This window comes from Rattus norvegicus, chromosome 14 (assembly GCF_021556685.1).
Source record: "Rattus norvegicus strain SHRSP/BbbUtx chromosome 14, alternate assembly SHRSP_T2T, whole genome shotgun sequence".
Lineage (NCBI taxonomy): Eukaryota > Metazoa > Chordata > Mammalia > Rodentia > Muridae > Rattus > Rattus norvegicus.
The window spans coordinates 6,243,496-6,266,756 of NC_141547.1; the positions used below are offsets into that span (position 1 = coordinate 6,243,496).

At 44.4% G+C, this 23,261-nt stretch overlaps 1 long non-coding RNA gene across 1 annotated transcript; it reads left to right on the forward strand.

Moving 5' to 3' along the window:
- The first annotated feature begins 10,378 nt into the window (after positions 1–10,378).
- LOC148001201 (uncharacterized) lies at positions 10,379–14,119 on the forward strand. Its single transcript, XR_015637692.1, has 2 exons — positions 10,379–10,494; positions 14,054–14,119. It is a non-coding gene; the product is annotated as an uncharacterized LOC148001201 (long non-coding RNA).
- The last annotated feature ends 9,142 nt before the right edge of the window (positions 14,120–23,261 follow it).

Genomic DNA, 23,261 nt, shown 5'->3' on the forward strand with positions numbered 1-23,261 from the left:
CGCCCGGCCGAGCTCCTCGCGGCGCGCAGCTCCTCCTCGGACAGACGCGCCGACCCCGCCTCCTGCCCTGTCACTCAACCCCGCCCGCGCGCCGACAGGACCGCGGGTCCCGGACCCTGTTCTTCTGCACTCCCCATTGGTCCGCCTGGAGCCCCGCCCCGCCCCCTCCCTGGGGACGGAGTCTCTGGGGAGACCTGCGCCCTAGTTGCCTTGACAACCGGTGCCTTGGGCCCGGGCTCCTCACTCTTTGGCTTAGCACCGCGCTCGGGTCCTTGGCGCCTGGGCAGGGTTCTGCTGTGTGCACTCTCCACTGCACCGGCTTGAAGATAAAGCCTCCAGGGCTCCCCCAACTTCAGACCCAGAACTTTCCGAGGCGCGCCGGGAGAGTGACAGACGAGAGTCTGCAGGCCCCTCCCCCTCCTCGCAGCCTGGCTTCCAGATTCTCTCCCGGCGACCCGGGCTTTGAAAGAAGGTGGAGACAGGGAGCGTCGCCCTGCCAGCTACCCCAGCTACAGAGCAACCGAGAAATGGTGTGGGCAGGGGAACGGCCCCGCGAGGTTCCCACAGCTGCGAAGAGACTTTCAAAGGTGTGCTGCGACAGCACAGCCTCAAAGGTCCCCTGGAAACCTCTAATACTCGTGTTTTCGTGGAAAACAAGATTTTTGTCCTGTTAATTTCGTGAAATTGGCAACCCCAGCGTTTAAATTTTTACGGTAAAAGCACATAATTAATAAACCACTTTTCTGGACACACCACGGGTGGGCGAAGGTGTATCCTCATAGCGATTTCTTTCCTGCAAGCTAAAACATCTTAACTCCAATTATCTGCAAGGAAGCCTTTGCAGAATTCAAAGCAGAATAGCATTTTGTGATCTGAGTTTTAAAGAGTTTTTTGTTGTTGTTCTCTTAGGCACTATACACTCAGTAACGCACACAGGGTTAAATTTGTCTGAGATCCTAAATGGGTCTTTATTTACTTTAAGGATCTCCTCAGAATGGAGAGGAGGCTCATCTGGCTTCTCCAGGCCAGCTGCAATCCCAGGTTCCCCAGCCCCTGAGGCTTTGGTACAGGTGTGATGAATGAGGGAATTAATTAACGATTTACCTTTGGCTACTATTTGAGTTTTCATTATCTCATTTACTAAATGAATAGCTGTGATGGATGTCTTCAACTATGCCTTGCAAGTATGCACTGAATGGCATCCCTCTAGTTTCCTGGAAGACGACAGCAGACATCCAAGTCCCTGTCCTCAAGGAGTCGAACATGGAACCCGAGAGAGAAAGCTAGCATTCTAGGAAGATTCTGAAAACTAGGTCCAAAAGGCTTAGCCAGTTTTCATACAACAGCAAAGGAATACTAATGGAGGAAGGGAACTTAATCTGGACTTGAAAGGCTAAGTACCTGGATGAATGGAGCAAAGTTGAGGGAAAGCAGCTGAGGGGAACCACCTCATAAAACCAGAGAGCAGCAGGAGGAATGGAGCGGGTCAGAAAACAGCAGTTAGCAGGGCCAGCCTGTGGGAGTGGAGACAGCGAATACTTGGAGCCCTTCCCCCAGTTTTGAATGTTCCGGTTCATTTATCAGGGAGGTAAGATAGGGAGAGGCCTGTTTGGAAGAACAAAAACAGAGAACATTTGCCTGCTTGCCACTGAAAGAAAATTGATACATTTATTGGAAAAAAAGGAACCATCTGTAAAGCTTGAGACCGGTTTGCGATCTGTCAGAAAGAAGGTAGAACGGTACAGGGAGAACAGTGGCTGCAAAATTCCTAAAAAAAAAAAAAAAAAAAGACAAGCTCTACTGTTGGGAGCTTCTTTTTCCTTTTGCACGAAGCCACTTCAGGTGGCTGCCCTCAGGCTTCTTTCTACAGTAATCCCCTGTTTGGGAGAAGCCGAAAAGCTTGCTTAAAAATAAAACCAGAAACACAAAAGAGAAACCTACAACCTAATCTCTGTTTGAACATATTGTACTTTGTATTTTTTAAACAAAGAAATGAAATATTAACAAATGGGACCTAGAACCATCTTACAAGTGACATAACAAATTTAAGAGGAATTATTTCAGGTATATAGAAAGAGTCCAGTAATAGAAAAAAAATTATATGGTTGACTATGTGCTTAGGTCAAAGGAAAATAAATAATATACTTCAGGTGAGGCTGATAATTTTTGTAATATCCAGCATCACTCTTAATAAAAGTTTTACTTTGGAAAAGATAATTTTGAAATGGCTGTTCAACCACAAAGCCAGCAATGTGCATTGTAATGAAACACTGTATTTATTCCCACCACAGACAGGAACAAGGCAAGAACGCTCCCATCTGACAAGCAACAGTGAGACTGATAGCCAGTGCCCTTAGATAGGAAACGTGACTGAGAAATTGAATAGACTAGTGCAAGTTAGTCAGAATTTCTCTTATGTGGTTTCAGGCTAAGTGCTTACAAGTGCTACTTCACCTCCTGTTACCAAAAAAAAAAAAAAAAAAAAAAAAAAAATGTCTCTCATGTTTTCTTCTAAAATTTCTGTGGACTTTTTTTTTTAAATCAGACTTTATTCTTTTTCATTCAAAACTTTTTATTTATTATTGTTTGTTGGTATCAGGAACTGGTGTGGTTTGTCTGGACCCGAGTCGAGATTTCCATCCCAACATTGTGCATGTGTGCACATACATGTGGAAGTCAAAGGAAAGCTCTGTGGGAGTAGTTCTCTGCGTCCATCATTACTCGTACTTAAAACGTAGTGTGAGGGTCTGCTGCAGGGGTGGTCTTCCCATTCCACCTGGACTATTCTGAACTTGGTGTGTCCCAAACATGTTCTCTGGGGGATAAACAACCCAAGGCCCACATGACATTTTGCACCCGATTAAATTTTGTTTCCGAGGAAATCATCTCCACGTTCCAACCAACCCACAAAGGCGGTCTCCATCTCTCTAAAATGTTAGGATGGAGTGATTTTTTTTTTTATTTATTAACTTGAGTATTTCTTATATACATTTCGAGTGTTATTCCCTTTCCTGGTATCCGGGCAAACATCCCCCTCCCCCCTCCCCTTCCTTATGGGTGTTCCCCTCCCAACCCTCCCCCCATTGCCGCCCTCCCCCCACCAGTCTAGTTCACTGGGGGTTCAGTCTTAGCAGGACCCAGGGCTTCTCCTTCCACTGGTGCTCTTACTAGGATATTCATTGCTACCTATGAGGTCAGAGTCCAGGGTCAGTCCATGTATAGTCTTTAGGTAGTGGCTTAGTCCCTGGAAGCTCTGGTTGCTTGACATTGTTGTACAGGATGGAGTGATTTAACTATCAGTCACTTTCACTTTCACATGCCCTCCTCCCCCCCCCCCTTTTTTTTTGTTTTACCTTAAAGGCTGAAATGAATTCTGAGTTCATACTCATCTGTTTTCCCAGCTGGTTTCTTGTGCTCTTCTCGGTGTGAAACATTCGCATTCTGGCTCCAACTAGCTGTGTTTTTTCTCCCTGTTCAGCCCAGAAACATATTGTTCCTTCTTGCTAAACAGACAACTGTGATGGGAAGCCAGCCCAGGTGAGCAGCAGAAGCAAGATAAGCAATCCACCCAGACATGAGCGGGTAACTGGAGTACCAGAGCTCAAGAAAGACTTTGTGAAATGCAGGTACTCACACTTCCAAGGGAATGAAGAATTACCTGAGGGGGTGGGGTGGTAACGGAAATCAGATAGGACGACAAGTACCCTCGGGGCCACTGAACACACAGGTTATTTTCTTCTGGGGAGTAGCTGAACTCTCTTTAAAATACAAGAATCCCCCTAGGATGCAAGAATTACATGACAGAAAGGCACAGATAAATCTACATGCCGAGAGGCAGCCTGTCAGCTCAGAGGTGAAAAGAACACAGCCCTGTACTGAGAAGACCTGTACAGATCCTGGCCAGACACCTGGCTTCTTGGACCCTCCTTTTCCTACTAGAAAGGGAAGGAAATAAATCAACCCGTGGAGATTGGAAACATACCACAGGATCAAATGGAGACACTCCTCTGTCTGAGAATTGTTTGTAAACTGTAAGGAGGGGTTTAAACCATCAGACAACAGCGGGAGCCAGAAGGTTTGGGAATAAATGCTTTACGGGAGATGCTTTTTTGGAAGTAAGTTTCGGTCCTAAAGAAAAACGTTGGAAGAAAATGCCTAGTAGGTCCTAGGACTGATGGGCCCTGTGAAAGAAAAATTTAATTGTGGCACACCTCAAATTCAACCATCCCTTTACCCTCAAGCTGCTTCTGGATACTTAATTCTTCTGCTTGTCCCTCACTTGCCACTCGATCAAGGATTGCTCACCTTCGGTTAGTGCAGGCCATATGTTTGGCTAATGTGGCCCCTCTGTTTCCACTTGGCCTGCCAGTGCTGGGGCCTGTACCTGCTCCCCAACATTTTCCTCACCCACACTCCTTGGGGGGCTGGGAGGAGGGGATTCTCACTGCAAGCTGCTAATGAGTTCAACTGTAAAGGTGTTATCTTTAGGTCATGGTTAAAATTTGCTTTAGCTTCTTCTAGCTTTCTCTCCGTACATTCGTGTGGATAGCATTATCAGATTAGGTCGTTGTCACTTTAAACCCTGAGGGAGAGAGATACTGGAGCAGTAAATTTTAATTAGTGCAGAGGCAGGTGGGGAAGTCGGTTTCAGGGATGAGAAGCTGGGAGACAGGAATTTGGTGTGTTGGGGGAGAGGCCCGTGGTATGCTGGTGGCCCTTGGGGGCTAATGATACCATGGGAAGGGATCAAGGAGGTGTGTGTAGTTCTATAGGTGGGGCACTGAAGTCAAACTGCCTGATTCACAATTTTTCCTGGGGTTGGTCCCGTCCTGACTCATTCTACAACTCGTCCTGGCAGGTTATGCAACCGCCTTCAGTTTGGTTGGAGGAAGCACTGGCAAGGGAACACAGCCCTTCTACTTTTGTTTTAAACAAAAGGCTAGACCATACACAAAGCCACCTAATGTGAATATTCTGTCATCGCCATGGACCCGTACAGAAAAGCCTTATGGGTCGTGGCTACTGATCTCGGATGCAGGTGTCCTCCCGAGTGGAGACAGAGACACAGGGAAGCTCTCTGGTTTCCAATCTATTTTAAAACAGACATGGTGAGGGGAGCAAGGCCCGGCAGAAAGCTGATCATTAAAGGCTTTGCTGGGTGGGGTTTAATAAACCAAGGCGTCGGTTTCTTAGGGAAAAAATGAAGCTGATTGTCTTGGTTTTTCTATTTCCCCCATAAATAATGTCTAGTGAAAAACTCAGAATGAAACTTGTCTCATATAGAGACTGATTAACATTTCAGGGCCAACCTGGGCTTATGATATTCACATACGTGGAGAAAATTAATGTTCGTTGTGTGACAAAACTTTTCCTGGGGAGACGGAACACACATCTACTCAGCTAGGAAACAAGACAGACCAACCTCCAACCCTTTGCTAACAATCAACGTTCAACTTGGTGAACTATGTGGGCTTTTGGTGGGGGAGGGGACCGATTACTTACAGGAATATGGTGAGGGGTTACCTACATTAGCAGAAATGACTTGGTACAGCTGAATCACCAAGGGCCACCCAGCATGGGTGACAGCTCACAAAGTTAGGAAACCTGGAGCAAACTGCACACAGCCTGCAGGCAGTTCAACAGGTTGGAGAGTGTCCTGTCCAAGTAACTCAGGTCTGAGCCTCTCCCAGGCAGGCAGTAGCTGACCACTTAAGGGTCAGGTCTCTTTGCAGCTTGGCTTCTCTCAAACTAAGTCTTAGCTTTTAGTGCTAACTCTGGCAAGGAGGGCCGCGTGGATCCCATCAGTTGCAGGGTCTGGGAGCTATTTTGAGTTAAGTCTGTTCAAGGAGGTTTCCTGCAGGTTGGAATGTTTCAACCTGGAGGAAACTCTTACACAACAATTGTTTATTTGAAACAAAGTAAGTGAGAGCTGAAATTGCTACCACAGCTGGTCCTTCAGGTAAAAACAAATGGAGAGAACGCTAAAATTAATCAATGCCCAGCTTAACTATTTTTATTTTTGTTAATAACCCATCGTAACATTCATTAGCCAACCTTCTGGTTCTAACCCAGGCCGTGTGGCCATGGCCCTGTGCTGAAAAGGCTGTCTTTCTTTCTAGAATGCAGAATCTACTGTGTTCTGTTTTGGTTTTACTAAAGGGAATGGATAACCTTCTGGAGCACAAGAGACTTAGCATGCTTCTAACCCTGAGGAATGCATCCCGCTTTTCTTGCCCTTGCTAATGGATGGAGGGACCCTTTCCACAGTGGTCGGTTTCTTGCAAGAAAATAATATGCAGGACATATTTTTTTTACCACTTTAATCATTTATAATAAATGTTATCTTTCCCACCAACATTCACTTAAGTACATACTAATCAAATTACCTGTTTACATTAGCAAGAAAAACTTGTTTTGACTATGGGGAACGGGGGTGGGGTGGGGTGGGGGTGGGAGATGGGGGATGGCAAAGGGAATAAATAGCAAGAGGGATCTATGGAAAGCGATTGTTTTACAGAAAGTGCGCATACACATTTAAATGGAGCTAATCTACTTAGGGAGTAGCTACAGGCCATCCAATAAGAAGTTCAGTGCCAGGTGTGTGACACAGCTCCTTGAGTGGCTGGTTAGTTAGTTAGTTTGTTGTTAGTTCCTCGGACCTCTCCAAAAATCAGTGCAGACTGCTCCAGTTGCTCTGGGTGACCACAACCTGCTGGTGAGATCCGACTGCCGAAGACACAGGTTGGTGACAGAATTTGGAAAAAAAAGAAGCTGGTAGTGACCTGGAGGCATCCGCCCTGACCACTTTTATGATGGTGACCATGCACATGGACACTTCTGCCAGAGAACAGTCATTGACAGCCTCCCGTGGCCATGGACCCTGCCAGCTATAGCAACCGTCCTGGCAAGATAGAACCACGGATACTGCATGAATGTTACAGGGGCAACTGGTAGCTTTTTATTGGCCTGATCTGCAGAAGGAAACTCATGCCTGGCTCTGTAAATCTGGCCAAGAGCCCACGACCAGGTACCTCATAGGTTCCACATGGAAACCTACTGCTATCATTTTGCAAAAATGGACATAATATCTAACCGCTTTCTAAATACATATAAATCAGGGCAACTCTCGGGCCTCGTCAGAAAAGTTTCACTGTGCAATGGACGGTGGTTATCGAAGAGACTCATAACTGGTCAGAGAACAAAGTGTCTATAGTGCTCGGCTATAAAAGGCACATCCACATTAGACCCCTCCCATAAGGCTCAGGAAACACCCGGGTGGGAAGATTGTAAGAGCAAGAAACTAAGGAAGACTGAGATGAAACCATGCCGTCTAGACATAACAGACAGGACCATTGTACTGCTGAGCTCATGACAGCTGTGGTTACCTGCACAGATCAAGCCAGTCCGCATTCCATCACAGACTGGGGAGGAGTGGAAAAGTCAGTTTTCTTTAGGAAGGTAGTTCCCGTGGACGGCCCCACCCCAGGTGTACATGGGAACCACTAACTGGATTCAGAGGGTTATTAAAAATTAAAAAAAAAGGGGGGGGGATAAAATTAGGAGAAGTTGGGAGGGGTTGGTCAATATGACCAAACGAGAAATTTAAAATGTTATATTAGAAAAGAATACGGGTGCAAGAGAGATGGCTCAAGAACGCTTGCTTCTCTTGAGGAAGACATGGCTCGTGGGTTCAGTTCCCTGCACCTACATGGTAGCTTACAACATTCTGTAACTGCAGTTCCAGGGGATCTCTAATCCTCTTTTGGCTTCCACAGGTACTAGGCACAAGCAGGCAAAAGCACTTAGACATATGACATAAAATCAAAAACAAGGGCTGGAGAGATGGCTCAGCGGTTAAGAGTACTAGCTGCTTTTCCAGAGGTCCTGAGTTCAATTCCCAGCAACCACATGGTGGCTCACAACCATCTGTAATGGGGTCCGATGCCCTCTTCTGGTGTGTCTGAAGACAGCTACAGTAAAGTCACATACATGAAATAAGTAAATAAATCTTTTTAAAAATCAAAAACAAATCTTTTTCTTCTAGATTTGTTTATTTTACGTTCATGAGTACACTGGCCCTGTCTTCAGAGACACAGAAGAGGATCCCATTACAGATCATTGTGAGCCACCGTGTGGTTGCTGGAAATTGAACTTAGGATCTCTGGACAAGCACTGACTGCTCTTAACCTCCGAGCCATCTCCCCAGCCCCAACACTACATCTTCAAAGAAAAACAGAGTAAGAGAGATTACGGCCAGTGAGATGCTTCACCAGACGAAGGAACTGAACCTGACGAGTTGTCTTCTGAATTTGACGCAGGACCCAAACCACTGACCAAAAGAACTGACGCCTGAAAATTGTCTGTAACCCACGCACATACAAAAACACACATAAACACGCATGCACACACACATGCACACGCACACACATGCACATACACACATACACACACATGCACACACATAAACACACACACATGCACACACGCGAGTACACACATACACGCACACACACGCACACACACGCACATGCACACATATGTAAGGGAGGGAAGCTAAAATACAATTTAAGATTTTATTAGATTTTATTAGATTTTTTTTATTGGGAAACGTGCTGGTTTTGATTTCAGCATCATAAACACGGGGATTTTATCTTTTTGTTGATTGCTGGATCCCTAGCTCCCAGAAGGGTGTTCACAATGAGTTTCAGAACATTTTTGGGAAATAAACGAAGGGCCCTTGGCTCCGATGATTGAACCGGAGCGAGCAGGAGTGTGCGCTGTCCTACAAGAGGCCATAGCAACTGTCTGGATGCTTTTTAGGGAGCATTGGTTAAACTTGGTTTGAGAAGAGATCACTTAATAGAACTTCCTTTTTGTTTTGGGGAAATTTTTACCTGTACGGCTTAGCACATATAAAAACTGTAAAATAATGCTAAGCCGAGTTTATATACTGATACAGGTAGAAGCATTTCCTCAGTTGAGGTTTCTCTTGTCAGATGACTCTGACTAATGGACACAAAACCTAACCAGGAGGTCCTGAAAAAGAGCCGCCCATCCAAGTACAGGAGGTCGAACACAGCACCAAGTAGACAGAAGCAGAGAACTTCCCCAGGACTTGTTACTGAGAAAACAAGGTGAGAGGATATATTTGAAACATAGTAACCTTTGTTCACCTGATTGTGTTTTTCACACAAGTATTCAAGTTCTTTGAACACAGTAGGGGTGTCTGCAGAGTACCGGCTTATCTAGAGGGGGCCTTGTCTCTTGTAAGAGATAGGTGGTGCCAGCCAAACATTAGGCGGACATTCCAGAATCCATCGGAAAGCAGGGGAGGAAGGATCAGGATCCTAAGAGTCAGGGGGTCAAGGACACCACAAGAAAACGGACAGGATCAACTAACCTTGGCCCATAAGGGATCACGGAGACTGAACTGCCAACCAGGGAGCCTGCATGGAACTGATGATTTAGGGCCTCTGCGTATGTTATAGTTGTGCAGCTCCTGGGGGACTCCTACCAGCAGGAGCAGGGGCTGTCTCAGACACAGTTGCCTGCCTTTGTTTGGGACGGACCTCTTCCCCTTACTGGTTGCCTGGTCTAGCCTCATTAGAAGATACACCCAGTCTTACAGCAACTCGAAATGCCAACGTAGGTTAATATTCATGGGAGCCCTCCCTCACTTTCCTGAAGAGAAAGGGAGGAAGGGGGAGGACTGAGAGGAAAGAAGGGAAGGGAAAGCTGCAGTCTGGTTGCAAAGTAAGTAAATAAATTAATTAACCTTTAAAATGGTGGTAGGTGGTGCACGTAAGGGCAGGCCCACGCGCAGCAGTAGACGGCCAACCCGAAACGAACTCATGGTATTTTCGGAGATTATTATTACTATTAATTTTTTTGTCTCGTGCTTTGTTAGGATTCTTTTTTAAACCTTACTGGTCTTTTGCTTATATGCTGTAGCTTCTGATTTTGTGTTCATAGGGTGGGTGGGTGGGCGGGCGGTGGCTCGTCCGTATGTGTTTCTTCTGTGCTTTCTTTTCTTTTTTCTATTTGTTTTGTTTTATTCCGATTTGTTTGCTTCGTTTGCCTGTTGTCTAAGAGAAAGAAGGCTTGGGGTGGGATGAGCAGGGAGGTGGGGAGGATCTGGGAGGAGGTGGGGGAGGGGAAACCGTGAGTCCCTCTCACGACTGTGGGAGGGACGCCATGGTTCTGGGCACTAATTGTCTGCAGGTTAAAGCTTTTCCCCAAGGCCCTCTCTCAAGCATGCTCACCTAGTCACTGTTAATATTATATCCTGTAGCCACTTCCGTCTGCAAGAAAAGGGAAGAAGGTTGTGCTAGCCCTTCCTAAATTCTCTCTCTTTTTTTTTCCCCCCTCCGGAGCTGGGGACCGAACCCACCTAAATTCTCTCTAGGAGAGAAGAGCTCAGATCCAGTCAGAGACCAGCTGACTACCCTCATATTAGAGTGGCAGCCCTGCACCATGGGCACTTGTTCCTGGCAGGTTGGTACTACAGCACACGGGGGAGGTCTGTATCTGAGTGAGGGTGCTGAGGGTTTTTCTCCAGCAGCTGCCTGCCTGGCGCTTTCTGGCGTCGTGAAGGCTAGCCATCAGGGAGGTGATTCTTCCAGTCTAGTTCCTGCTCAACTTCTTTCTCCTGTCTCCAGAGTGTATGATGTCCTCAGCGACAGGGTCTCATGGTCTAGCTCTAGAGAACGACCAAGAGCAGTAACAGTGCTGTGTTGTTCTGGGGGGCTTTCTAGACCTCCCCAGCCAACAACCAATAGGGAGGTAGCTCATCCCAGCACTAAGATTTACGATTAACACTCTCTGACCTCTGGATGCAGAATCATCCACCCATGGAGGGGGAGTCAAACTCTTCTTTTATTACGTTCTGGTTTAAAATGAGCTTACAAAATGGTATCTTTTCATATGTCCTTCATAGTCCTTAGATCTGCTGAACTCTCTCTTCCCAGCCCCTTCATTTCCACATACCCTTGCCTCTGTCCCCACTTAAACATTTATGTCTCCAGTAGTCCCACCCTGGACTTCCATGCACATGTGCTATTCAGTTACTTTGAAGTTCCAGAAAATTCTTAACACTCTTAGCATGCAAGTGGTGGTTCATTCATTCATTCACTCATTCATTCGTTTTGTGTTCTAGGCTGGCCTGGAACTTTCTATATAACCCAGACTGGTCTTGAACTTGCAGTCATCCTCTTGCCTCAATCTCCCTAGTGCTGAACCACTATGCCCAGCTGAACAAATAAGGGTTTAACAGCAAATAAATTCCTGCCTCTGTGTGTGTGTGTGTGTGTGTGTGTGTGTGTGTGTGTAATATAACTCAGTGTGGGATAATTACTTGTGAAGCATAAAGTCAAGAGTTTGATCTCCAACCCTGGTGATTCCCCAGTGAACAACTGTTGTCCAGACCACATAATTCACATGCTACCTCAAGTGCCTGATAATACATATGAGTGATTGACAGTCGTTCAGAAAGTTCCATGAACAATGCTAGCTATTACTTTAGGGACAATGTCCATTTAAAAATGTTTAAGGGTTTTTAGTTCTTACATCTAATGCTCACCAAAAAAATGTGGTGCACGTGCATTCACCCCTAACAGACAACTGAGAAACAACTTGGTTACATAAAACTGAACAAGAATGAACAAAGCAAGTTTGTTCTAACCAAACACCCCTGGGAAAGTTTAGTGTGGCTAAAGTACCACCAAGTAAGTTTAGACAAAGTATTTTTCTTTTGTTTTTAATCTTTAAGCTTGTAAACACAAATGACCTTTGTGAAGTAGTCTTTATTTAACATCCTTGAGAGCTGACACTTGGCTATTTATAAATTTATCAGGGGAATTTTTATTAGTGTGTGTGTGTGTGTGTGTGTGTGTGTGTGTGTGTGTGTGTACATGTGCACATGGAGGTCAGATTTCAAGAGTTGAAATGTCAGTTCTGGGGATTCAATTCAGGTCAGCAGACTTGTGGGGCAAGCGTCCTTACCCACTGAGCAATCTCACTGGTCCCCTTTATTCTTATCTCTGGTAGCACAGTATTTCCCAGGCTCTAGAAGTCTGAAGAGATGTTCTTCATCATCTTACTTTGGTTGTAATAATTTTCAATACATACTGAATTCCTTCAATATATTCCACATATGTGGAAATCATTTCTTTCTGTCTTGCCTTGTAGAGCTGGCTTTCCCAATTCGTTTTAGAATATTTTTTTTTTGTTACTGATGCTGTTTGTTTCTTTGTTCTCCTTTGTAGATAAGGCCATGCTCAGAAGCCTTAAGAAATCAAACCACACATGACACAGTGTCCCTTCATCAGCTAAGTCTTCTCTTGGTGCCTCAGGAAATAAGTCAATTCTGAGATAGATAGATAGATAGATAGATAGATAGATAGATAGATAGATAGATAGATAGAAGGGGAAGTTCCTGGGTCAGCTTGGTGTGTGTTTGGTGTTTGTCACGTGCTTGCTGGAGCTTTCTCTCTCTTCTTCCCTCTCCTCTGTCAAATGTTCAGTCTGGACTACACACAGAGAGATGGGTTCCAACTCTGCTATCCAAGTTGTGGGAGTAAGGAGAGGTTTAATTATCCACATAATCTCAAGCCCCATAGTGCCAGTTAAAACATTACTTAGTAATGGGCTCGTGAGATGGCTCAGTGGTTAAAGGGATTTGCTGGGAAGCCTGATGACTTGGATATAATCCCCAGAGTGAAAAGACTCCCTTCAGGTTTTCCATTGACTTCCCCATGTGCCCAGTGCCCGTACATGTACCTCTCAATCACAAATAAATAAATAAGAAATATATTTTAAAAAACAATATAAAAAGTTTTTCTTTTAACTTAGAGAATGAATGTTGCATTCTGCTTTGTTTTGTGTTTGGTTTTGTTTTTTTCGCCCTCAGGCAGTGTTTTGCTATGGTTGACTTCAAACTCCTGACCTTGTATCTAGATCCCGTGTGCTAGGATCCGAGTTGGGTAACACCACACCTAGCTTCCTAGCTTCCCGTTAAAATCTTGCAGAAATAAACTGATTTCAGTTTGGTTAAGTTGGCAAATTTGCTTTACGGATGCCGGAGGTGGGGGAGTGTGCCTTTCATCCCTTACTTACTTGGGAGGATGAGACAGGAGAATCTGAGTCCAAGGCCAGCCTGGTAAAAAATCCAGTCCCAGTGAAACACTGTCTCAGGGGGAAAAAAGACAAAAATCAACAACAAAAGATTTGCTTTATGAACTTGACAATGACAGAAGCATGTGTGTGTGTGTGTGTGTGTGTGTGTGTGTTTGTGTGTATTTTGTTAATTTGTGTGTGCCTGAGAATGTGTATGTTTGTGTGTATTTATGTGCATGTGCATGTGTGTGTATGTGTGTATATATGTGTATTCATGTGCATATGCATGCGTGTGTATGTGTTTGTGTATTTTCATGTGTGTGCATGTGTGTGTGAGTGTGTGCATATGTGAGTGTGTGCATGTGTGTCTTTGTGTATTTATGTGCATGTGCATGCGTGTATATGTGTGTATATATATTTGTGTGTGTTTGTGTGTATTCATGTGCATATGCACGTGTGTGTGAGTGTGTGTATGTGTTTTCATGTTGTGCATGCGTGTGTGAGTGTGTGCATATGTGAGTGTGTGCTTGTGTGCATTCATGTGCATGTGCATTCCTGTGTGAATTCATGTGTGTGTGTATTCATGTGTGTGTGTGATGTGCTTATGTGTGTGGATGTATGTGTGCATGTGTGTGTATATTCATGTGTGTGTGATGTGCTTATGTGTGTACATGTGTGTTTTCATGTGTGTGTGAATTCATGTGTGTGTGCATTCATGTGTGTGATGTGCATTTGTATGTTGTGCCTACTTGTGTGTATGTGTGGAGGACAGAAGACACCATAGGGCATATTGCCTGTTTCTTGAGACAGACTCCCTCATTGGCCCTGCAAACGCCAAGGAGGTTAGGTTGTCGTCCAGTGAGCCCGAGTTGCCACCTGTCTCTGCATCCCCAGAACAAACTTCCATGAGCACAACGTCACCTCCTGCTTCTCTTTACAGGGATTTGGGGATCACACTCAGTCAGGTCCTCCTGCTAACCATGCAAGCAGCTTGTCAGCCCCAGCAGTAAGTTTCTAATGTGAAAAATTAAAATCTAGTTTGAGGTTACGATCTTAAATTTTAAGCATTTACTATTTGGAAATAAAACAATACAAAACCAACCCAAATAAAGACTTGGATTAATTTCACACAAGCGATAGCTTCAGGTCTTGTTTTGAGTTTGTTTCCACATGTACTATTGTAAAAGTGAGAATTCTTCTCTAGGTTTGCCTTGTTTAGTAACTTTTTAAAATCCTAAAAACCATGGCATATGCCCCACTGTTTTTCAGAGGGATGGCACCCAGACTGGCTTGATCCTGATCCTTCTGCCTCCACCGCCTGAGAGCTGGGAGAACAGACACAGGCCTCTAAGTCCAGCAACTTTATTCTAAAAGTATTTTAAAATATTAAAAATTTATCTCTCAGGTTATCTAAAATAAACCAACAAAGACATTTTAATTAAATAATTATTATTTTAATATGGATATAATCTCTCGGTACATAAGCAATAAATATTTCTAAGGTGACCAGACTCCAATTAATATTAGAATTCATTCTAAAACATCATGTGAAAGATATTGAATAGTTTACAAGAAATGTAAGAAAAATATGTATTTATATCCCCAGTTTTTTTAATATAAAGAAACATGAGGGCTGGAGAGATGGTTCAGCGGTTAAGAGAGTGACTGCTCTTCCAGCGGTCCTGAGTTCAATTCCCAGCAACCACATGGTGGCTCACAACCTGCGGTCCTCCCTGGGCTTGACATAGTCCCTCCCCCACAACCACCTTGAGGGCAGCAAAGGCTGTGAGTGACAAGGAGAGATGCAGAGAATGGGGACAGAGCAGTCACAAGACTTCCCTTTGTACCCAGGTGATACCTTCCTGCTTTCTGAGCCTGTCCAATTACCAAGTTAAAAAAAAAAAAAAAAAAAAAAATAGGGGCTGGGGATTTAGCTCAGTGGTAGAGCGCTTACCTAGGAAGCGCAAGGCCCTGGGTTCGATCCCCAGCTCCGAAGAAAAAAAAAAAGAACCAAAAAAAAAAAAAAAAAAAATAGGGGGCTGGGGATTTAGCTCAGTGGTAGAGCGCTTACCTAGGAAGCGCAAGGCCCTGGGTTCGGTCCCCAGCTCCAAAAAAAAGAACCAAAAAAAAAAAAAAAAAAATAGACGGTGCACAGTGTGCCTTAAATGGGGCTCAGTGGTGGGCCTTTGGATCCCTTTTCCCGAGCTGAGTGTGGCCTCAGTGGGGATGATCTTAGTCCTGCTGTGTCTTGATGTGCCATCGTGGGTGGGTACCCGTGGAAGTGGGCAGCCTCCCCTTCTTTTTTTTTTTTTTTTTTTTTCGGAGCTGGGGACTGAACCCAGGGCCTTGTGCTTGCTAGGCAAGCGCTCTACCACTGAGCTAAATCCCCAACCCCCAACCTCCCCTTCTTTGAGGAGAAGCTAAGGAGCGAATGGGGAGAGGGAGAGTGTGGGTGGGATTGGGAGATGAGGAGAGACCACGATCATTATGTAAAGTGAATAAACAAAAGAATGCAGAAAAAATATTTTAAAAGTTTTTTTTCTCTGTATTACTCAGGGTTCCCTAAAGTCACAGAACTTATGGAATGTCTCTATATAGTAAGGGAGTTTATTGTGATGACTTACAGTCTGCAAGCCAACTAACCAGCAGTGGGCAGCTGTGAATGGGAAGTCCAAGAACCTAGTAGTTGTTCTGTCCCACAAGGCTGGGTGTCTCAGCTGCTCTTCTGTGTACGCTGGAATCCTGAAGTAGGTTCCAGCAGAGATGCTGGCAGCAAGTGCAAGCAGGAGAAGAGTGAGCCTTCCCTCCTCCACTGTCCTTATGTAGGCCTCCAGCAGAAGGTGTGGCCCAGATTAAAGGTGTGACCACCAGGCCTGGACTTAAACTGTTCTTTACTTGGAACTTGCTCTGCCCCAGGGTGACCTTGAACTCAGAGATCTGCTTGCCTCAGTCTCCTGGGATTAAAGGCGTGCACCACCTTGCCTGGCCTAAACTTTTCATGGTCACTGTGCCTCAGGATCTGGATTACCCGTGTGCCCTCCATTCCTGGCCTGTAGTTCATTCCAGATACAGTCAAGCTGGCGACTGGGAACAGCCATCACATTCTCAAAAGCCAACAACTTAATTTTCAACTACTACTGAATTTACATACACAACCTTATTGGTTATTATGTGTTATCTCTACATGTTATTAATATGCATATTTTAAACAAGTTATTATAACATAAGGAAACTGTATTGAGATGTTTTTGTTTTGTTTTGTTTTTTTTTTTTTGGTTCTTTTTTTTTCGGAGCTGGGGACCGAACCCAGGGCCTTGCGCTTCCTAGGTAAAGGAAGGCTTCCTAGCAAGCGCAAGGCCCTGGGTTCGGTTCCCAGCTCTGAAAAAAAAAAAAATGTGTGTCACTGTGTTTTTTTTTTTTTTTTTTTTTTTTCCTTTTTTTTTTTTCGGAGCTGGGGACCAAACCCAGGGCCTTGCGTTTGCTAGGCAAGCGCTCTACCACTGAGCTAAATCCCCAACCCCTGTCACTGTGTTCTTGACCAATAAAGGTGTAGTTCAAGAGAGAAAGATAGGAAAGAGAGGGAGAGAGGGAGAGAGGGATGGAAACAACAGCAGGAGATTGACTGGGGGGTGGGGTTCGTTATTTTCTCTGAGGATAAAGAATAAAACGGCATACTGCTTAGGACGGCCTTGAACCTGTGTCTGCTTTCCTATTTGATGTTTCCTGTTACTTAAGGATACATTGTTACAGGTAGATAATATTGGGTTTGGACAAGAGTTTCTTAGATTTGTATTTTCTCTATAGACCTTTGAAGGCTATATTTCCATGTTTAAAAGTAGTTATTAAGAATAAAGGTTTAACTTGTTTGCCCTGTTGTCTTTTTTTAGAAACAATGTCCTTGTCCCTGCAGTGTGAAGGTTTCCAGCCGTGTAATGATAGAGCTGGTAACCTGTCATTACCTCAGAGGCTGCTTTTTGTTCCACGGTTGGAGCCGCTCTCCACAAGGCCGGATCTCCAGGACTTTGTGTCTGAACTGCTTCATTATGTTGCAAGTTGGAACCTGACGGGTGAGATGTCAATCAAGACAAGAATTTCTTTTTTGTGTGTACACTCTTCTCCACGAACATTTCCCCTTTCTTGCATTTATCCCAAATATTTGTGGAGGGATAAGTCTTATAAACTGTATTTTTAATAAACCCTCCTGAGTGTATGAAATGATGAGCCCAAAGTGGTTTGTGACCTGAATGTTCACAGTGATATTTTGTAATAGTGTGCTATCGTTCTTATAGCATCCTTAGAGCATCTTATAAAACACTAACAGTTCTTGGGGTCTTTTAAGAGAATAACCAAAAAACAGCAACAAAAACCCATAAAAATTAAGCAAGGCCTCAGAACCCGGGATTTCCTTCCCCAGCCCAGGGTATCTGTCCATCAGGGGAAGGTCTGGATTTTTCAGCTCTCTTTTCTGGTAATTTCTTTCCTGTTTCTAACATCCTTAAATGACTCCAACGGAGAGAAGAGCAGGGTCATGAGAGTCGCTAAGGCTTTGATTTGCTCCCCCAGCCATGGTTTCTGTTCATTTTACTCATTTTTTTAAAATTGTAGGGGCTGGGGATTTAGCTCAGTGGTAGAGCGCTTACCTAGGAAGCGCAAGGCCCTGGGTTCGGTCCCCAGCTCCGAAAAAAAAAAAAAAAAAAAAAGAAAAAAAAAACCAAAAAAAAAAAAGATCATTCAGCTATGTGACCTGTGCTCTATTTTCTCTGTCACCGTGTAGTGTCCATTGTGACATTTCCTTGCATGTAAGCCTTGCTTGTATCCACCCCTCTAGAACCCTCCTCTCTCCTCTTTCCTCCTAGATCCCTTCCTCAACTCTCTTTATTTCCCTGAGTTCTGGGAACTGACTCTAGGGTTTCACTCCCATTAGGCCAAAGCTTGAGTTACATCTCAAGCCCATGCCTTACATTTTATTTTGAATTGGGATCTTTCTGAGGTACTGGGACAGTTCTTGAACTTTGAGCCTTCCTTCCTCCACCTCAGAGAAGCTTCAATTACAGGCCCTTGCTCTAAGACTCACTCTCTACCTCTCTCTCTCTCTCTGTCTTTCTGTCTCTCTGTCTCTCTTCCTTCCCTCTCTCCTTCTTTCTCCCTCCCTCTCTCAGTCCTTCCTTGCTTTTCAAAGTTGTTTTTCTTAAATGAGAGTGTGAGACTCTGTGTGTGTGTGTGTGTGTGTGTGTGTGTGTGTGTGTGTGTGTGTGTGTGTGTGTGTGTTTTGAGACGGGGTCTTACTGTGCAGGTCTGGATCAAGCTGCCCTCAAACTCACAAGAGAGTAGCTTGCTTTGCCTCCCTATTTCTCTTTTAAAGTCTGGCTTCTTTTGGTTACCACAATGGTCTCCAGTTCCATCCATTTTCCCACAGATGACACAGCTTTGTTGTCCTTTGTGGCTGAATAAACTTGTGTCACGCGCACGCCATGTTTTCTGTATGAATTCACCTGCTGAGGTGCACCCACGTTGATTCCGTCACTCAGCTACTCAGCTACCGTGAACAGTACCGCAACAGAGACGAATGTGCCAGCTTTGCTTTTACCTGCTGATTTTGTTTCTTCGTTATACATCCAGGACTGATATAGCTTGTATCTTAAATGTATGGTGTCTCTCGCTGGTCATTTGACTGATCCTGTAAAAACTTATGGCATTCTGTTTCCAAACATGAGATAGACTGTGTCATCTGTGTGACACACAGTGGTGTTTGTCAAGGTTTTATCCAACCGTTCCATTCATTTTATTCCACACACCCTTCTTTCTGTTCATTGCCATCTTATGTTTCATTACACAGAACTTTCTGAGTTCTTAGGGTCCTTGTTTGAGAGAGATAGTTACATCATAACCAAGTGAGGTATTCCAGGAATGCAGAGTTAGTCACTTGAAAAAGAAATCAGTGTAATTCACCACGTTAACAGACAAAAATAATAATACACGATCATATATGTAAAACAAATTTTAAACAATTTAATATCCGTTCACGATTTTTAAAGATGTATGTTTTAAATTATACGCATGTATACGTGTTTGTGTATGGATGTGCACACCTGTTGGGGGCCAGTGCCTAAAGACGCCAGAGGAGAGTGTCAGATGCCCCGGATCTAGAGCAATAGACCACCTTCCACTCATTATTTTTTAAAAGGCAACAAATTAGGTGCAGAAAGTAACACTTTCAATCTGGGAAAAGACATTGTATTGTTTGAATATTGAATGTGTCCACTTCTCAGTGGCTTGGTGTGTTGAAAGTTTGGTGCTTAGCGTAGTAGAGTTGTGAAATAGTGTGGACCTGTAAGAACTGGTGCAGTCTCCCGGACAGCTGGGGGTGCTTGGCTGACTTCCTGTTTTGAAAAGGGACATTCCTCTCTCTCCCTCAGTCCCTCCTCTCCCTCTCCCTCTCCCTCTCCTTCTCCCTTCCCTACCCCTCCCCCTCTCTGTTTGTCTGTCTCTGCCTCTCTCTCTCTCTCTCTCTCTCTCTCTCTCTCTCTCTCTCTCTCTCTCTCTCTCTCTCTCTCCTCATGGTGCCCTCTGTCTTACCAGAGGCTGAGTGAGCTCCAGCGTCACCCATGTTCCAGAGTATGTACTTACCCTCTCAGAAAGCTCCACCTTGAGCCCCAACAAACCTCCTTTCTTTATAAGCAGATCCTTTGGTTATCTTGCTACAGTAATGAAAGACGAGCTGGTGCTGATAACTAGAACTCTCCAGCTAACATCCAGCCTGATGGTGAAAGATGTCTTTCTTCCTCCAATCAAGAACAAAGGGTAAAATCCTCACCCTGCATACAGGCAAGGTTCTTCATGGAAACAGAACTAAGAGGCTGGAATGATTTTTCTGTCATAGTGGTGAGACAATAGTTGCTGTGAAGGTTAAGTCCTACAGTGCCATCTCTACACTAGAGACAACAGAGTTTAATTCCAGTATAATTTGGCCTGAGTCCAACAGCCTGTGACAAGGTAAATGAGAACTATAAATCATGGTCTGGAAGCTGAGGAAAAGGGAACTCCTTTTCCACCCTTAGGTCTGTCTATTCTTTCAACGTTTGAATGACGGCATGTTGGGGAGGGTAAGCAACTGAGTCCACAGGTTCAAATGCTAGTCTTATCTGGAAACACACTCACAGACACATGGAGGAATATTGTTGAATTTATGTTCCTATCACACAACCAAACAGATACATAAAATTAATGGTCCCATTTACATAATGCTGTATCCTGAGTGTGTCCCCTGAAGACCTATGCTCTGGGACCTTAAGTCCTTAGCGTAGCAGTGCTGGGAGTTGCAGCCTACTGGGAAATGTTCCTGTCATGAGAAGATCCAATGTAAATGCATTCATACCTTCCTCCCACAGTGAGCTCTAGGCCTCATGAGATTGGACTAGTCACCATGAAAACCGGTCGTTACAACGCAAGATGATCTGCCTTGTTTTTTCTCCTTTGCACATCCCTTCTTACCCTTCTGCATGAGGCCCTCACTGGAAGACACGCTACATGTCAGATTGTAGCGTTGGTGGGGCACCATGCCCTTCCTGTGAGCAGAATAAACATCTTCCCTTACAGTTCATCCCTCTCGTGTATCCTGATCCAGCAACAACAAAAAAAATAACATGAGACCAGTGAGTACGTCAAGGAGCAACCTGGTCAGCAACAAAGCAAGAGAAGGAAATGAAAGGCATCCAGATTGTAAAGAAGACAGACTGTCAGTGTCCTTAAATGTGTGCTGTCTTCCTGTCCCTCCTCACAAGCCCCCCCCCCCAAAAGAAGTACAATTTAGTTGTACCAGGTTATTGACTGGAGGGTTACCGTATTATATCTCTGTATATTTGTAAGAAATAATTAGAGATTGAAATTTCAAAGACGGAAAAAACGACATCAAATACCAGGAATACTGAAGACAAATCTAAGCCGTGTGGAAGGTTTCTATACTGCAAACTGCCTAGTGCTGGTGGATTAGGCAGAGATACGCTACGTTCATAAACTAAGTTTCTCTTTGGACAATGTCCATTTAACTCACGCGTACCCATAGTCTATACAATCCAGTCAAAACCTGAGCAGATTTGATGGTAGCGATTAACAGTGCATTTTCAATTTTATTTGGAAAGGTGAAGGCTCTGGTAAAGGCGAAACTATTTTAAAATAAGAAGAAGGCAGGAGGCCTCGCGTTGCTGCAGGATTTGCCGGAGGAAGAAAGGGCATCTACAGACGGAGAGTAAAGAGACAGATGCAGATGCCTGCCTGCGGGATTGGGGATTTAGCTCAGTGGTAGAGCGCTTGCCTAGCAAGCGCAAGGCCCTGGGTTCGGTCCAGCTCCGGGGAAAAAAGAAAAAACAAATCAAAACAAAGCAGATGCCTGCCTGCGCGTGTGCCTGTGTGATGTGGCAGACAACTCTCCCTCAGCGGGAGAGGTGGGCCCAGAGATGAGCATTTTCTCAGGCATCAGTTAGGTTTCTGCTTGTCTTTTGGTGCTCTGAGAGATTTCATCCGCGGGTCGCCACGTCAACACTGTTTACCATAGCAACGCTCTCCATCGGGAACTTTTCGGTTCTATTTTCCAAGGGTGGAAGAAGTGGGCCTCATCTTTGACTCTGGGTAGAGTAAGACAGCAAACATACACAGCCCAGCAAGGAAAGGTCAAAGGACGAAAGCCGATAGCGAGCGGCAGCCCACGCAGTGCAGCTGCCTGTAGCCGAGGAGGCAGAGTAAGCACATTCTGCCGTACGTGAACGCGTGTGGATGTTTTGGTAGGAAGATGGCTGGAAAGACCTCCCAGAAGAGGAAAGAGCTAAGCTATATTCAAAAAAGGATCCGGTTTAGGCAAAACACTTGGGAAACGGCTTAGGCACCACTAGAAAGGCCTCAAAATGTGTAGCTGTGTTTAGGAACAATGGATTTACTTGTTCACCCGAAGCAGAAGTCTTTTTTTTTTTTTTTTTTTTTTTTTTTTTAAAGATTCATTTATTTATTTTACGTATTTGTACACACAGACACTGTTTTCAGACACACCAGAAGAGGGCATCGGATCTCATTACAGATGGCTGTGAGCCACCATGTGGTTGCTGGGAATTGAACTCAGGACCTCTGGAAGAGCAGTCGGTGCTCTTAACCACTGAGCCATCTCTCAGCCCCGAAGCAGAAGTCTTATGGAGAGAGATAGATGAAGATACATGTGGCATGGCGGGAGGAAGGCGCTTAAGAACAAGGAGAAGAGCCTGCCGTTGATGCAGGCAGTAATGGGCTTCTTTAGACAGAAGATAGGAAGGGACCCGCCGTAAGACTCTAGAGGCAAGTAAGTCACTCCCGGGCAGAAGCTCTGAATACCACAATCATTTTTGCTGCATAGAAACACTACCTTCATTGTCTTTTATTTTTCTTAGAGCTGTTTTCAGAGAATCAAACAGAAGTTTAGCTCCAGAAATTCCAAAAGATTATTTCTATTTGGCAAACAATTGTCTCTTCCCACACATTTAAAACCCTGTCTGTCTGTCTTTTTATCTGCATGTGTATATATATAAACACACACACACATATATATATATACATATACATACACACATGTGTATGTGTTTGTGTGCGTGTATGTTTGTGTGTTTGTGTGTATGTTTGTGTGTGTTTGCATGTGAGTGTTGTGTGTGTGTTGTATGTGTGTTTGTGTGTGTTGTGTTTGTGTGTGTGTGTGTGTATTGGGTGAATTGTAATGCTTAGCTATTAGAGAAAGATCTGCTGCTTGAGAACATCTTCAAAGTCCACTGTCATTAGGGAGTATCTTAAAATCTTAGACATTGAAGATTCATTATAATGTCTACACTTCTAAAATCAATACAGATAGATGTGGTGAGACAGACCTGTGATTCCAGCATGTCTGAGGCTGAGGCAGGAGGATGGTAAGTTCGGAGCCAGAGTTACATATTGAGACTGTTTCAAAACCCAGATGACAAAGCAGTAAAAAAATGTCAGAATTGAAAACCTGTAGATCATCTAACAGGCATTCATTGTGACACATGTGAGAAACGTGGACATGCATGCCCTGAAAATAGTCATTAAACGTATTGCTCTGAGCTATTAGAAACAAAATCACACACAAGCGTTGGCTTCACGGACATGTCAGTGCAGGT